Below are 17,202 nucleotides of genomic sequence, written 5' to 3'. Positions count from 1 at the left end.
CACATAGGAGTGGGACTTTGCTCAGATTGTAGCCAAAGTCCCTGAGGGTTTGTCTCATCCAAAGTAGTTGCGCGCAGCACTGTCCTGCGGCAACGTACTCGGCCTCAGCGGTGGATAGGGCAACGGAAGTTTGTTTCTTAGAACTCCACGACACCAGGGACCTTCCTAAGAATTGGCACGTCCTCGATGTACTCTTCCTATCGACCTTACATCCAGCATAGTCGGAGTCTGAATATCCAATCAGGTCAAAGGTAGACCCCTTTGGATACCAGATCCCGAAGCAAGGCGTAGCGACTAAATATCTAAGAATTCGCTTCACAGCCACTAAGTGACACTCCCTTGGATCGGATTGAAATCGAGCACACATGCATACACTAAGCATAATATCCGGTCTACTAGCACATAAATAAAGCAAGGAACCTATCATAGACCGGTATGCTTTTTGATCAACGGACTTACCTCCTTTGTTGAGATCGACGTGTCCGTCAGTCCCCATCGGAGTCTTTGCGGGCTTGGCGTCCTTCATCCCAAACCGCTTGAGCAAGTCTTGCGTGTACTTCGTTTGGGAGATGAAAGTGCCGTCCTTGAGTTGCTTCACTTGGAACAGAAGGAAGTAGTTCAACTCGCCCATCATCGACATCTCGAATTTCTGCGTCATCACCCTGCTAAACTCTTCACAAGACTTTTGATTAGTAGAACCAAATATTATGTCATCGACATAAATTTGGCACACAAATAAGTCACCATCACAAGTCTTAGTGAATAAAGTTGGATCGGCTTTCCCAACCTTGAACGCATTAGCAATTAAAAAGTCTCTAAGGCATTCATACCATGCTCTTGGGGCTTGCTTAAGTCCATAGAGCGCCTTAGAGAGCTTACATACGTGGTCGGGGTACCGTTCATCCTCAAAGCCAGGGGGTTGCTCCACGTACACCTCCTCCTTGATTGGCCCGTTGAGGAAAGCGCTCTTCACATCCATTTGGAACAACCTGAAAGAATGGTGAGCAGCATATGCTAGCAAAATACGAATGGACTCTAACCTAGCCATAGGAGCAAAAGTCTCCTCAAAGTCCAAACTTGCGACTTGGGCATAACCTTTTGCCACAAGTCAAGCCTTGTTCCTTGTCACCACCCCGTGCTCGTCCTGTTTGTTGCGGAACACCCACTTGGTTCCCACAACATTTTGCTTGGGACGCGGCACCAGTGTCCAAACTTCATTACGCTTGAAGTTGTTGAGCTCTTCCTGCATGGCCAACACCCAGTCCGGATCTAGCAAGGCCTCTTCTACCCTGAAAGGCTCAATAGAAGAGACAAAAGAGTAATGCTCACAGAAATTAACTAATCTAGAGCGAGTGGTTACTCCCTTGCTAATGTCACCCAAAATCTGGTCGACGGGATGGTTCCTTTGAATCATCGCTCGAACTTGAGTTGGAGGGGCCTGTGGTGCTTCTTCCTCTCCAACTTGGACATCCTGTGCTCCCCCTTGATCACATGCCTCCTCTTGATGAACCTGTTCATCGTCTTGAGTTGGGGGATGCACCATTGTTGAGGAAGAAGGTTGATCTTGCTCCTCGTGTTCCTGTGGTCGCACATCGCCAATCGCCATGGTGCGTATTGCGGCCGTTGGAACATCTTCTTCATCTACATCATCAAGATCAACAACTTGCTCTCTTGGAGAGCCATTAGTCTCATCAAATACAACGTCGCTAGAGACTTCAACCAAACCCGATGATTTGTTGAAGACTCTATACGCCTTTGTATTTGAGTCATAACCTAACAAAAACCCTTCTACCGCTTTGGGAGCAAATTTGGAATTCCTATCCTTCTTCACTAGAATGTAGCATTTACTCCCAAAAACTCGGAAATACAAAACATTGGGTTTGTTACCGGTTAGTAGCTCGTATGACGTCTTCTTGAAGAGGCGATGAAGGTACACCCGGTTGATGGCGTGGCAAGCCGTGTTCACGGCTTCCGACCAAAACCGCTCGGGGGTCTTGAACTCTCCAAGCATCGTCCTTGCCATGTCGATGAGCATCATGTTCTTCCTCTCTACCACACCATTTTGCTGTGGTGTGTAGGGAGCGGAGAACTCGTGCTTGATTCCTTCCTCCTCAAGGTACTCCTCCACTTGAAGGTTCTTGAACTCGGACCCATTGTCGCTCCTTATCTTCTTCACCTTGAGCTCAAACTCATTTTGAGCTCTCCTTAGGAAGCGCTTGAGGGTCCCTTGGGTTTCAGATTTATCCTGCAAAAAGAATACCCAAGTGAAGCGGGAAAAATCATCAACAATTACTAAACCATACTTACTTCCCCCGATGCTTAGGTAGGCGACGGGTCCGAAGAGGTCCATATGCAGCAGCTCCAGGGGTCTTGATGTAGTCATCATGTTCTTGATGTGATGAGCACTTCCCACTTGTTTACCTGCTTGACAAGCTGCACAAGGTCTATCTTTTTCGAAATGCACATTAGTTAGACCTAACACGTGTTCTCCCTTTAGAAGTTTGTGAAGGTTCTTCATCCCCACATGTTCTAGACGGCGATGCCACAACCAGCCCATGCAAGTCTTAGCAATTAAGCATGCATCTAGACCGGCCTCCTCTTTTGCAAAATCAACTAAATAAAGTTTGCCGTCTAATACACCCTTAAAAGCTAATGAACCATCACTCCTTCTAAAGACAGACACATCTACATTTGTGAATAAGCAATTATACCCCATATTACAAAGTTGACTCACAGACAACAAGTTATATCCAAGCGACTCAACTAAGAACACATTAGAAATAGAGTGCTCGGATGAAATAGCAATCTTTCCTAACCCTTTAACCTTGCCTTGATTCCCGTCACCGAATATGATTGAGTCTTGGGAATCTTTGTTCTTGACGTAGGAGGTGAACATCTTCTTCTCCCCCGTCATGTGGTTTGTGCATCCGCTGTCGATAATCCAGCTTGATCCCCCGGATGCATAAACCTGCAAGGCAAATTAGGCTTGGGTCTTAGGTACCCAACTCTTGTTGGGTCCTACAAGGTTAGTGACAATAGTCTTAGGAACCCAAATGCAAGTTTTGTCTCCCTTGCATTTTGCCCCTAATTTCCTAGCAACAATTTTCTTATCCTTTCTACAAATAGCAAAGGAGGCATTGCAAGCATAATAAATTGTAGAAGGTTCATTAATTTTCCTAGAAACATTAGCAACATTTCTCCTAGGCATATGATGAATGACATTTCTCCTAGGCATATCTCTACCATACACATAGGAAGAACTTGAAGCAAACATTGCATTTGAATCATAAGCATTACAACTCCTATCATGATGAACATTTCTAGAAGATTTCCTATCATAAATAAATGCATGATTCTTTTGAGCACTATTAGCCATAGGGGCCTTCCCTTTCTCCTTGGTGGAGATGGAAGCCTTATGACTAGTTAAGTTCTTGGCTTCTCTCTTAAAGCCAAGCCCATCCTTAATTGAGGGGTGTCTACCAATGGTGTAGGCATCCCTTGCAAATTTTAGTTTATCGAATTCATTTTTGCTAGTCTTAAGTTGGGCATTAAGACTAGCCACTTCATCATTTAACTTTGCAATAGAAACTAGGTGTTCACTACAAGCATCAATATTAAAATCTTTACACCTATTGCAAATCACAACATGTTCTACACAAGAGTTAGATCTATTAGCTATTTCTAACTTAGCATTCAATTCATCATTGATACTCTTTAAGCTAGAAATAGATTCATGGCATGTAGACAATTCACATGAAAGCATTTCATTTTTTTAACTTCTAGAGCAAGAGAATTTTGTGCCTCTACAAATTTATCATGTTCTTCATATAAAAGATCCTCTTGCTTTTCTAACAATCTATTCTTATCATTCAAAGCATCAATCAATTCATTAATCTTATCAATCTTAGTTCTATCTAAGCCCTTGAACAAACTAGAGTAATCTATTTCATCATCGCTAGATTCATCATCACTAGAAGAAGCATAAGTAGACTTTCGAGTACATACCTTCTTCTCCTTCGCCATGAGGCATGTGTGACGCTCGTTGGGGAAGAGGGATGATTTGTTGAAGGCCGATGCGGCGAGTCCTTCGTTGTCGGAGTCGGACGACGAGCAATCCGAGTCCCACTCCTTGCCAAGGTGTGCCTCGCCCTTAGCCTTCTTGTAAGCTTTCTTCTTTTCCCTCTTCTTATCTTGTTCCTGGTCACTATCATTATCGGGACAATTAGCGATAAAATGGCCAATCTTACCGCACTTGAAGCAGGAGCGCTTTCCCTTCGTCTTGTTCTTTTTGGGATGCTTCTTGCGGCCCTTTAGCGCCGTCTTGAAGCGCTTGATGATGAGGGCCATCTCTTCCTCATTTAGCCCCGCCGCCTCAACTTGTGCCACCTTGCTAGGTAGCGCCTCCTTGCTACTCGTTGCCTTGAGAGCAATGGCTTGAGGCTCATGAATTGGACCATTCAACGCCTCATCGACGTATCTTGCCTCCTTGATCATCATTCGCCCGCTTACGAACTTTCCAAGTATTTCTTCGGCGACATCTTGGTGTACCTAGGATTTTCACGAATATTGTTTACAAGATGTGGATAAAGGACAGTGAAAGACCTTAGCATTAGGCGGACGACGTCGTGGTCCGTCCATCGTGTGCTCTCGTAGCTCCTTATTTTGTTGACGAGGGTCTTGAGCCGGTTGTACGTTTGGGTTGGCTCCTCTCCCCTGATCATTGCAAATCTCCCAAGTTCGCCTTCCACCAATTCCATCTTGGTGAGCATGGTGACGTTGTTCCCCTCATGTGAGATCTTGAGGGTGTCCTAGATCTGCTTGGTGTTATCCAAGCCGCTCACCTTATGGTATTCATCCCTGCACAATGAGGCTAACAACACAGTAGTAGCTTGTGCATTTTTGTGAATCTGCTCGTTAATGAATAAGGGGCTATCCGTGCTATCAAATTGCATTCCATTTTCTACTATCTCCCATATACTTGGATGGAGAGAGAACAAGTGACTACGTATTTTGTGACTCCAAAATCCGTAGTCCTCTCCATCAAAGTGTGGAGGTTTGCCAAGAGGAATGGAAAGCAAGTGTGCATTTGAACTATGCGGCATACGAGAGTAATCAAAAGAAAAGTTCGAGTTAACCGTCTTCTTTTTCTCGTAGTCGTTGTCGTCGTTGTCCTTTTGGGAAGAAGAGGACTCTCGCTGTCGTCGTAGTAGACGATCTCCTTGATGCGCCTCTTTTCTTCTTCTTCCCGTCTTTTCTTTTGTGACTCACGCCCGAGTCAGTAGGCTTGTCATCCTTTGGATCATTGACGAAGGACTCCTTCTCCTTATCATTGACCACCATCCCCTTGCCCTTAGGATCCATCTCTTCGGGCGATTAGTCCCTCACGTGAAGAGAACGACTCTGATACCAATTGAGAGCACCTAGAGGGGGGGTGAATAGGTGATCCTGTAAAAACTTGAAACTTAATGCCACAAAACTTGATTAGGAGTTAGCACGATAAAGCCAAGTGGCTAGAGAGGAGTTCTTGCAGAACACAATAACCACAAAGAGATCAACACAGAGATGGCACAGTGGTTTATCCCGTAGTTCGGCCAAGTCCAACACTTGCCTACTCCACGTTGTGGCGTCCCAACGGACGAGGGTTGCACTCAACCCCTCTCAAGAGGTCCAAAGACCCACTTGAATACCACTGTGTTTTGCTTTCACTTTACTATATCCCACTTGCGAGGAATCTCCACAACTTGGAGCCTCTCGCCCTTACAATTTGATGTTCACAAAGAATCATGGAAGTAAGGTTGGGATGAGCAACACACACAAGACACAAAATCAGAGCAACAATACGCACACAAGTCACAACACGAGCTCTCAACACAACTCGAAGAGTACTCTACTCAAATGGAGCTCTAGTTGCTATCACAAAGAATCGAATGCGCGGAATTTGAGTCTTGGTGCTTAGGAATGCTTGGTGTCCTCCTCCATGCGCCTAGGGGTCCCTTTTATAGCCCCAAGGCAGCTAGGAGCCGTTGAGAGCATACCAGGAAGGCAATTCTTGCCTTCTGTCGACTGGCGCACCGGACAGTCCGGTGCGGATTTCTTTCCTGTTTTGGCGCAGCCGACTGTTGGCGATTTGGAGCCGTTGGCGCACCAGACATTGTCCGGTGCACACCGGACAGTCCGGTGCACACCGGACAGACCGGTGCCCCCTTCAGACCGTTGGCCCAGCCACATGTCACGCGCGGATTCCTCGTCCGACCGTTGGCCCAGCCGACCGTTGGCTCACCGGACAGTCCGGTGCACCACCGGACAGTCCGGTGAATTATAGCCGTACACCGTTAATCGCTTCCCGAGAGCGACGACTTCGCCTGTGAATGACTCACCGGACAGTCCGGTGCACCACCGGACAATCCGGTGATTTATAGCCGTACGTCGTCGTCGAGACCCGAGAGCAGGCAGTTCACAAGACGCCAGCCTGGCGCACCGGACACTGTCCGGTGCACCCAGACTGAGCAGAGTCTTGGCTGCTCGAGCCAAGTCTTTTTCAATTGGATTTTTCTTGATTCTAGCACTTAGACAAATATGTTAGTACACAAAAACCAATGTACTAAGTCTAGAATCATACCTTTGTATTGATTTGCACTTTGTCCACCATTTGGCATAGTTTCACACTTAACCATTTGTGTTGGCACTCAATCACCAAAATACTTAGAAATGGCCCAAGGGCACATTTCCCTTTCAATATGCAATCTCGATATCCCCCTTTTGTTGGTGATCCCTTAGAAAATGATCCCGAATGGCTATGTGTTTAGTGCTGCTATGCTCAACGGGATTATTCGCCATGCGGATTGCACTCTCATTATCACATATAAGATGAACTTTGGTTAATTTGTAACCGTAGTCCCTGAGGGTTTGCCTCATCCAAAGTAGTTGCGCGCAACAATGGCCTGCGGCAATATACTCGGCTTCGGCGGTAGAAAGAGCGACCGAATTTTGCTTCTTTGAAGCCCTAAGACACCAAGGATCTTCCCAAGAACTGGCAAGTCCCCGATGTGCTCTTTCTATTAATTTTACACCCTACCCAATCGGCATCCAAATAACCAATTAAATCGAATGTGGATCCCCTGGGGTACCAAAGGCCAAACTTAGGAGTATAAACTAAATATCTCAAGATTTGTTTCACGGCCCTAAGGTGAGCTTCCTTAGGATCGGCTTGGAATCTTGCACACATGCATACGGAAAGCATAATATCCGATCGTGAAGCACATAAATAAAGTAAAGAACCTATCATCGACCGGTATACCTTTTGATCTACGGATTTATCTCCCGTGCCGAGGTCGAGATGCCCACTGGTTCCCATGGGTGTCTTGATGGGCTTGGCATCCTTCATCTTAAACTTGGTTAGAATGTCTTGAATATACTTCGTTTGGCTAACGAAAGTGCCATCTTGGAGTTGCTTTACTTGAAATCCTAAGAAGTACTTCAACTCCCCCATCATAGACATCTCAAATTTTTGTGTCATGATCCTACTAAATTCCTCACATGTAGATTCGTTAGTAGACCCAAATATAATATCATCAACATAAATTTGGCATACGAACAAATCATTTGCAAGTGTTTTAGTAAATAAAGTAGGATTGGCCTTTCCGACTTTGAAGCCATTATCTATAAGAAAATCTCTTAGGCATTCATACCATGCTCTTGGGGCTTGCTTGAGCCCATAAAGCGCCTTAGAGAGTCTATAAACATGGTTAGGATACTCACTATCTTCAAAGCCGGGAGGTTGCTCAACATAGACCTCTTCCTTGATTGGTCCATTGAGGAAGGCACTCTTCACGTCCATTTGATAAAGCTTGAAGCCATGGTAAGTAGCATAGGCTAATAATATACGAATTGACTCAAGCCTAGCTACGGGTGCATAGGTTTCACCGAAATCCAAATCTTCGACTTGTGAATATCCCTTGGCCACAAGTCGGGCTTTGTTCCTTGTCACCACACCATGCTCATCTTGCTTGTTGCGGAAGACCCACTTGGTTCCTACAACATTTTGGTTAGAACGTGGAACTAAATGCCATACCTCATTCCTCGTGAAGTTGTTGAGCTCCTCTTGCATCGCCATCACCCAATCCGAATCTTGAAGTGCTTCCTCTACCCCATGTGGCTCAATAGAGAAAACAAAAGAGTAATATTCACAAAAATGAGCAACACGAGATCTAGTGGTTACCCCCTTATGAATGTCGCCGAGGATGGTGTTGATGGGGTGATCTCGTTGTATTGCTTGGTGGACTCTTGGGTGTGGCGGCCTTGGATCCTCATCCTCCTTCTCTTGATCATTTGCATCTCCCCCTTGATCATTGCCATCGTCTTGAGGTGGCTCATCTTCTTGATCTTCTCCTTCATCATCTTGAGCCTCATCCCCATCTTGAGTTGCTGGAGATACTTGCATTGAGGAGGATGGTTGATCTTGTGTATGTGGAGGCTCTTCGGATTCCTTAGGACACACATCCCCAATGGACATGTTCCTTAGCGCGACGCACGGGGCCTCTTCATCATCTAGCTCATCAAGATCAACTTGCTCCACTTGGGAGCCGTTAGTCTCATCAAACACAATGTCACAAAAAACTTCAACTTGTCCAGAGGACTTGTTAAAGACTCTATATGCCCTTGTGTTTGAATCATAATCAAGTAAAAAGCCTTCTACAGCCTTAGGAGCAAATTTAGATTTTCTACCTCTTTTAACAAGAATAAAACATTTGCTACCAAAGACTCTAAAATATGAAACCTTGGGCTTTTTACAGGTGAGGAGTTCATACGATGTCTTCTTGAGGATTCGGTGTAGATATAACCGGTTGATGGCGTAGCAAGCGGTGTTGACCGCCTCGGCCCAAAACCGGTCCGAAGTCTTGTACTCATCAAGCATGGTCCTTGTCATGTCCAATAGAGTTCTATTCTTCCTCTCCACTACACCATTTTGTTGTGGCGTGTAGGGAGAAGAGAACTCATGCTTGATGCCCTCCTCCTCAAGGAAGCTTTCGATTTGAGAGTTCTTGAACTCCGTCCCGTTGTCGCTTCTTATTTTCTTGATCCTTAAGCCGAACTCATTTTGAGCCCGTCTCAAGAATCCCTTTAAGGTCTCTTGGGTTTGTGATTTTTCCTGCAAAAAGAACACCCAAGTGAAGCGAGAATAATCATCCACAATAACTAGACAGTACTTACTCCCGCCGATGCTTATGTAAGCTATCGGGCCGAATAAATCCATGTGGAGTAACTCTAGGGGCCTGTCAGTCGTCATGATGTTCTTATGTGGATGGTGAACACCAAATTGCTGCCCGGCTTGGCATGCGCTACAAATCATGTCTTTCTCAAAATGAACATTTGTTAATCCTAAAATGTGCTCTCCCTTTAGAAACTTATGAAGATTCTTCATCCCAACATGGGCTAGTCGGCGGTGCCAGAGCCAACCCATGTTAGTCTTAGTGAGAGCACCTAGAGGGGGGGTGAATAGGTGATCCTGTAGAACTTCAAAAACTTAAGCCACAAAACTTGGTTAATTGTTAGTACAGTAATTTGCCAAGTGGCTAGAGAAGGATCTCAACACAACACAATACCCAAGAGATATCAATCACAGAGATGGCACAGTGGTTATCCCGTGGTTCGGCCAAGACCAACGCTTGCCTACTCCACGTTGTGGCGTCCCAACGGACGAGGGTTGCAATCAACCCCTCTCAAGCGGTCCAAAGACCAACTTGAATACCACGGTGTTGCTTTGCTTTTCTTAATCCCGCTTGCGAGGAATCTCCACAGCTTGGAGCCTCTCGCCCTTACAAAAGATGTTCACAAAGAATCACAGAGCAAGGGAGGGATTAGCAACTCACACACGACACAAAGATCATAGCAAATACGCACACACAAAACCCAGACTTGAGCTCAAGAGACTAGCACACTAGAACGGAGCTCAAATCACTAGAATGTCGAACAAGTGCGCAAGAATGAAGTGTGAGTGATCAATGATGCTCAAAGGATGCTTGATCTTCTCCTCCATGCGCCTAGGGGTCCCTTTTATAGCCCCAAGGCAGCTAGGAGCCGTTGAGCACAAATTCTGGAAAGCCATTCTTGCCTTCTGTCATCGGGGGCACCGGACAGTCCGGTGCACACCGGACACTGTCCGGTGCCCGATTTCCTTCCTTAAATAGCGAAGCCGACCGTTGGCAGCTTGAGAGCCGTTGGCGCACCGGACATGTCCGGTGCACACCGGACAGTCCGGTGCCATCTTCTAGCCGTTGGCTCGGCCACGTGTCCCGCGCAGATTGCGCGGCCGACCGTTGGCCCGGCCGACCGTTGGCTCACCGGACAGTCCGGTGCACACCAGACAGTCCGGTGAATTTTAGCCGTACGTCGCCGGTGAATTCCCGAGAGCGGCCAGTTCGCTCGAGCCAGCCTGGCGCACCGGACACTGTCCGGTGCATCACCGGACACTGTGCGGTGCACCACCGGACAGTCCGGTGCACCCAGACTCAGCAGATTCTTGGCTGCTCGAGCCAAGACATTTCCAATTGGATTTTTCCTGTTTCCAGCACTTAGACACAATACATTAGTCCATAAAACAATGTACTAAGTCTGAGAAACATACCTTAATTCTTGATTTGTACTTTGTCCACCTTTTTACACTTAGGCACTTGTGTTGGACACTAAATCACCAAAACACTTAGAAATGGCCCAAGGGCACATTTCCCTTTCAATCTCTCCCTTTTTGGTGATTTATGCCAACACAACATAAAGCAAGTAGAACAAGTACAAAATCAAATCAAATAAGAACTCAAAATTGTTTTGATTCAATTTTGACATATATGGATCACTCTATGCCACCACTTGGTTTGTTTTTGCAAATCAAACTCAAATTTCTATCTCTAAGTCAAACACACATGTTAAGACATAAAGAGAGTCATTCTAAGAGACATTGATTCAAGATTTCAAAAACTCCCCCTTTTTCCCATAATCAATACTTCTCCCCACAAGAAGCCAACTTTTGACACGAGAGACAACAAAAGAGATTTGACAAACCAAAAGCTCTATTCTACTGTTTTCAAAATCTCTCAAGTGGTAGCTGATCCATTTATCGCTTTGGCCTTTATTTTCTCCCCCTTTGGCATCAAGCACCAAAACGGGATCAATCTTGGCCCTTTAACCCCATTGCCTCACCAAAATCATCAAAAGAGAACACAAAGGCAATAAGAGTATGAAGATGAACTTGGAAAGTTACTCATTTCATTGGAGTGCAGTGGAAGTCTTGCATGGTCCAAGTCCACCTTTTCCCTTTCAATTCTCCTTGGAGACTAAAACAACCAAACTCAAGTACATGGTTAGTTTCAAGGGGTCAAGTTGTAACACAGCTCCCCCTAAATATGTCCATCACTTGCAAAAAGGACTCGTGAGGTCCAGGGAGTGTTTGTACAACTTGAGCACCACAATAAGCAACAAAATGCATAAGGAACATGATCAAAGGCATAAACACAAGTATGCTATAAATCAATCCAAGTTCCGCGAATCTAAGACATTTAGCTCACTACGCAACCTGCAAAAGGTCTTCTCATCTAGAGGCTTGGTAAAGATATCGGCTAGCTGGTTCTCGGTGCTAACATGAAATACTTTGATATCTCCCTTTTGCTGGTGGTCTCTCAAAAAGTGATGTCGGATGTCTATGTGCTTTGTGCGGCTGTGCTCAATAGGATTTTCCGCCATGCGAATAGCACTCTCATTATCACATAGGAGTGGGACTTTGCTCAGACTGTAGCCAAAGTCCCTGGGGGTTTGCCTCATCCAAAGTAGTTGCGCGCAACACTGTCCTGCGGCAACATACTCGGCCTCAGCGGTGGATAGGGCAATTGAGGTTTGTTTCTTAGAATTCCATGACACCAGGGACCTTCCTAAGAATTGGCACGTCCCTGATGTACTCTTCCTATCGACCTTACATCCAGCATAGTCGGAATCTGAATATCCAATCAAGTCAAAGGTAGACCCCTTTGGATACCAGATCCCGAAGCAAGGCGTAGCAACTAAATATCGAAGGATTCGCTTCACTGCCACTAAGTGACATTCCTTAGGATTAGATTGAAATCTAGCACACATGCATACGCTAAGCATAATATCCGGTCTACTAGCACATAAATAAAGTAAAGAACCTATCATGGACCGGTATGCTTTTTGATCAACGGTCTTACCTCCTTTGTTGAGGTCGGTGTGTCCGTCGGTTCCCATCGGCGTCTTTGCGGGCTTGGCGTCCTTCATCCCAAACCTCTTTAGCAAATCTTGTGTGTACTTCGTTTGGGAGATGAAGGTGCCGTCCTTGAGTTGCTTCACTTGGAACCCAAGGAAGTAGGTCAACTCGCCCATCATCGACATCTCGAATTTTTGCGTCATCACCCTGCTAAACTCTTCACAAGACTTTTGGTTAGTAGAACCAAATATTATGTCGTCGACATAAATTTGGCACACAAAAAGATCACCATCGCAAGTCTTAGTAAAAAGAGTTGGATCGGCTTTCCCAACCTTGAAAGCATTAGCGATTAAAAAGTCTCTAAGGCATTCATACCATGCTCTTGGGGCTTGCTTAAGTCCATAGAGCGCCTTAGAGAGCTTACACACGTGGTCGGGGTACCGTTCATCCTCGAAGCCAGGGGGTTGCTCCACGTACACCTCCTCCTTGATCGGCCCGTTGAGGAAAGCGTTCTTCACATCCATTTGGTACAATCTGAAAGAATGGTGAGCGGCATATGCTAGCAAGATGCGAATTGACTCTAGCCTAGCCACAGGAGCAAAAGTCTCCTCAAAGTCCAAACCTGCGACTTGGGCATAACCTTTTGCCACAAGTCGAGCCTTGTTCCTCGTCACCACCCCGTGCTCGTCCTGTTTGTTGCGGAACACCCACTTGGTTCCCACAACATTTTGCTTGGGACGAGGCACCAGTGTCCAAACTTCATTGCGCTTGAAGTTGTTTAGTTCCTCCTGCATGGCCAACACCCAGTCCGGATCTAGCAAGGCCTCTTCTACCCTGAAAGGCTCAATAGAAGAGACAAAAGAGTAATGCTCACAAAAATTAACTAATCTCGAGCGAGTAGTTACTCCCTTGCTAATATCACCCAATATCTGGTCGACGGGATGATCCCTTTGAATCGTCGCTCGAACTTGGGTTAGAGGTGCCTGAGGTGCTTCTTCCTCTTCAACTTGAACATCCTGTGCTCCCCCTTGATCATGCGCCTCCACTTGAGGTACCTGTTCGTCACCTTGGGTTGGGGGAAGCACCATAGTTGAGGAAGACGGTTGATCTTGCTCCAAATGTTCTTGAGGCCGTACATCTCTAATCGCCATGGTGCGTATTGCGGCCGTTGGAACGTCTTCTTCATCTACATCATTAAGATCAACAACTTGCTCTCTTGGAGAGCCATTAGTCTCATCAAATACAACGTCGCTAGAGACTTCAACCAAACCCGATGATTTGTTGAAGACCCTATACGCCTTTGTATTTGAATCATAACCTAATAAAAACCCTTATACGGCTTTGGGAGCAAATTTGGAATTCCTACCCTTCTTCACTAGAATGTAGCATTTACTCCCAAAAACACGAAAATACGATACATTAGGTTTGTTACCGGTTAGCAGCTCATACGACGTCTTCTTGAGGAGGCGGTGAAGGTAGACCCTGTTGATGGTGTGGCAAGCCATGTTCACGGCTTCCGACCAAAAGCACTCGGGGGTCTTGAACTCTCCAAGCATAGTCCTCGCCATATCTATGAGCGTCCTGTTCTTCCTCTCTACCACACCATTTTGCTGAGGTGTGTAGGGAGCGGAGAACTCGTGCTTGATCCCTTCCTCCTCAAGGAACTCCTCCACTTGAAGGTTCTTGAATTCGGACCCGTTGTCGCTCCTTATCTTCTTCACCTTGAGCTCAAACTCATTTTGAGCTCTCCTTAGGAAGCGCTTGAGGGTCCCTTGGGTTTCAGACTTATCCTGCAAAAAGAACACCCAAGTGAAGCGAGAAAAGTCATCAACAATAACTAGACCATACTTACTTCCTCCTATGCTCAGATAGGCGACGGGTCCGAAGAGGTCCATATGCAGCAGCTCAGGAGGTCTTGACGTGGTCATCACATTCTTGCTGTGATGTGCTCCTCCCACTTGTTTACCTGCTTGACAAGCTGCACAAGGTCTATCTTTTTCGAAATGAACATTGGTTAGACCTATCACGTGTTCTCCCTTTAGAAGTTTGTGGAGGTTCTTCATCCCCACATGTGCTAGGCGGCGATGCCACAACCAGCCCATGCAAGTCTTAGCCATTAAGCATGCATCTAGACCGGCCTCTTCTTTTGCAAAATCAACTAAGTAAAGTTTGCCATCTAGTACACCCTTAAAAGCTAGTGAACCATCACATCTTCTAAAGACAGACACATCTACATTTGTAAATAGACAGTTATATCCCATATTGCATAATTGACTAACAGATAGCAAATTATATCCAAGAGACTCTACTAGAAACACATTAGAGATAGAGTGCTCATTTGAGATTGCAATTTTACCTAACCCTTTTACCTTGCCTTGATTCCCATCACCGAATATTATTGAATCTTGGGAATCTTTATTCTTAACGTAGGAGGTGAACATCTTCTTCTCCTCCGTCATATGGTTTGTGCATCCGCTGTCGATAATCCAGCTTGAACCCCCGGATGCATAAACCTGCAAGGCAAATTTAGGCTTGGGTCTTAGGTACCCAACTCATGTTGGGTCCTGCAAGGTTAGCACAAATATCCTTAGGGACCCAAATGCAAGTTTTGTCTCCCTTGCATCTTGCCCCTAATTTTCTAGCAACTATCTTCCTATCCTTTCTACAAATAGCAAACGAAGCATTTAAAGCATGATATATTGTGGAAGGTTCATTAACTTTCCTAGGAACATTTACGACATTTCTCCTAGGCATATTATGAATAACATTTCTCCTACCAACATTTCTATCATGCACATAAGAAGAACTAGAAGCAAACATGGCATTATATACATTACAACTCCTATAAGCATTTTTACAACTCCTATAAGCATTTCTAGGTTGTCTTCTATCATAGTACATGAAGGCATGGTTCTTTTGCACACTACTAGCCATAGGGGCCTTCCCTTTCTCCTTGGCGGAGATGGAAGCCTTATGGCTTGTCAAGTTCTTGGCTTCCCTCTTGTAGCCAAGACCATCCTTAATTGAGGGGTGTCTACCAATCGTGTAGGCATCCCTTGCAAATTTTAGCTTGTCAAATTCATTCTTGCTAGTCTTAAGTTGGGCATTAAGACTAGCTAATTCATCATTTAATTTGGAAATTGAAACTAAATGATCACTACAAGCATCAATGTCAAAATCTTTACACCTATTACAAGTTTCAACAATTTCTACACAAGAATTAGATTTACTAGCTACTTCTAGTTTAGCATTTAAATCATCATTAAAACTTTTTAACTTAGCAATAGTTTCATGACAAGAAGATAATTCACTAGAGAGCATTTCATTCCTCTTAATTTCTAGAGCAAGAGATTTCTGAGCTTCTACAAATTTATCATGCTCTTCATACAACAAATCCTCTTGCTTTTCTAAAAGTATATTCCTATCATTCAAGGCATCAATTAATTCATTAATTTTGTCTACCTTGGTTCTATCTAATCCCTTGAATAAGCATGAGTAATCTATCTCATCATCATCACTAGACTCATCCTCACTTGAAGAAGCATAAGTACTAGTATTATGAGTGCTTACTTTCTTTTCCCTTGCCATGAGGCAAGTGTGACGCTCGTTGGGGAAGAGGGATGACTTGTTGAAGGCGGTGGCGGCGAGTCCTTCATTGTCGGAGTCGGACGAAGAGCAGTCTGAATCCCACTCCTTGCCAAGATGAGCCTCGCCCTTTGCCTTCTTATAGTTCTTCTTTTTCTCCCTCTTGTTCCCTTGATCCTGATCACTATCATTGTCGGGACAGTTAGCAATAAAATGACCAAGCTTACCGCATTTGAAGCATGAGCGCTTCCCCTTGGCTTTGGTCTTGCTTGGCTGTCCCTTGCGACCTTTAAGCACCGTCTTGAATCTTTTGATGATGAGAGCCATCTCTTCATCATTAAGTCCGGCCGCCTCAATCTGTGCCACCTTGCTAGGTAGCGCCTCCTTGCTTCGTGTTGCCTTGAGAGCAAGGGGTTGCAGCTCGTTGATCGGACCATTCAAGGCGTCGTCCACGTACCTCGCCTCCTTGATCATCATTCGCCCGCTAACGAATTTCCCAAGAACTTCTTCGGGCGACATCTTGGTGTACCTGGGATTTTCACGAATATTGTTCACCAAATGAGGATCAAGAACGGTAAATGACCTTAGCATTAGCCGGACGACGTCGTGGTCCGTCCATCGCGTGCTCCCGTAGCTCCTTATTTTGTTGATAAGGGTCTTGAGCCGGTTGTATGTTTGTGTCGGCTCCTCGCCCCTTATCATCGCGAACCGTCCAAGCTCGCCCTCCACCAACTCCATTTTGGTGAGCAAGGTGACGTCGTTTCCCTCATGAGAGATCTTGAGGGTGTCCCAGATCTGCTTGGCATTGTCCAAGCCGCTCACCTTGTGATACTCGTCCCTGCACAAAGAGGCTAGCAACACAGTAGTAGCTTGTGCATTTTTATGAATCTGTTCATTAATAAACACATGGCTATCCGAGCTATCAAATTTCATTCCACTTTCCACAATCTCCCAAATGCTTGGATGGAGAGAAAACAAGTGAGTACGCATTTTGTGGCTCCAAAATCCGTAATCCTCTCCATCAAAGTGAGGGGGCTTGCCAAGTGGAATGGGGAGCAATTGAGCATTTGAACTATGCGGGATGCGCGAATAATCGAAAGAAAAGTTTGAGTTAACCGTCTTTCGTCTATCGTAGTCGTCGCCGTCCTTTTGGGAGGAGGAAGATTCGTCGCTGTCGTAGTAGACAATTTCCTTGATGCGCCTTGTCTTCTTCTTCCTCCCGTCTTTTCTTTTGTGGCCCGATCCTGAGTCGGTGGGCCTGTCATCATTGGGCTCGTTGACGAAGGACTCCTTCTCCTTGTCGTTGATCACCATCCCCTTGCCTTTAGGATCCATCTCTTCGGGCGGTTAGTCCCTTTCTTGAAGAGAACGGCTCTGATACCAATTGAGAGCACCTAGAGGGGGGGTGA

Source organism: Zea mays, chromosome 3, assembly GCF_902167145.1.
Source record: "Zea mays cultivar B73 chromosome 3, Zm-B73-REFERENCE-NAM-5.0, whole genome shotgun sequence".
NCBI classification, from domain to species: Eukaryota; Viridiplantae; Streptophyta; class Magnoliopsida; order Poales; family Poaceae; genus Zea; species Zea mays.
Note: the sequence above shows the minus strand (reverse complement) of the source record.